The sequence below is a fragment of the Podarcis cretensis genome (genome assembly GCF_951804945.1).
Source record: "Podarcis cretensis genome assembly, chromosome: 7".
In the NCBI taxonomy this organism is placed as follows: Eukaryota; Metazoa; Chordata; class Lepidosauria; order Squamata; family Lacertidae; genus Podarcis; species Podarcis cretensis.
In genome coordinates, this window is record NC_137176.1 from 84,629,241 (window position 1) to 84,630,206 (window position 966).

A 966-nucleotide genomic window follows, 5' to 3' on the forward strand; every position below is an offset into this window, starting at 1 on the left:
TACATCAAACATTAAAAGCTTCCCTAAACAGGGCTGCCTTCAGATGTCTTCTAAATGTCAGGTAGTTGTTGTTCTCTTTGACATCTGATGGGAGGGCATGCCACAGGGCGGGCACCACTACCGAGAAGGCCCTCTGCCTGGTTCCCTGTAACTTGGCTTCTCGCAGCGAGGAAACTGCCAGAATGCCCTTGGCGCAGGACCTTAGTGTCCAGGCAGAATGATGGGGGTGGAGACGCTCCTTCAGATGTACTGGAGATCTCCTTCAGATATACTATCAGAACAGAAAGCACAGAGACTACAAACTCAAATTACAAAATGTAAGAGTGATGAGGATTAATAGGGATGGAGGGGGGAGTGACCTTAATTGGAAGCACTGCAATTCTGGTTCGATGCTTTCTTTGGCCCTTCACTGTGTTTATTAAAAGACAGTTTGATCTGCTCATTTACAGCTACAGGGGAGGAAGCTGATTCCCTGAAGCCTGACTGTGCCTCCCTTACCTAGCTTTGGGAAGGCAGCTTTGAGCTGGGGGAGGCATCAACTTTTGGCTTTGCACAGGGTACCATATTACCAAGGTCTGCCACTGCTCACAGGGCCATCATGGGGATTAAATGAGGGGGGAACCACCTTGAACTCCTTGGAGAAAAAGGTGCCACATAAATGCAACAGGTTAATGAAATCCATGTGTACAGCAAAACACATGAATAGCCCTGGTGATATATCCAAAGGAATCCATGCAGATATTCAGCCCCAGTGCAGCATTTTACCCATGCATCCTGTTAAATTTAAGCAATCCCCCCCTCCCCTCCAAAGACTCAATTCTACTTTGGAATTGCATCAGGATCAGCTCGAGTTGAGGAGGAGCAAGAAAACAGATTCAGGTGACATCCTCCCGAGCCCACCAACTTAGTGCATTATCATTCATGCTCCTTTTGCATTTCCTTTTAAATTTCCGATGGCCTAATGAA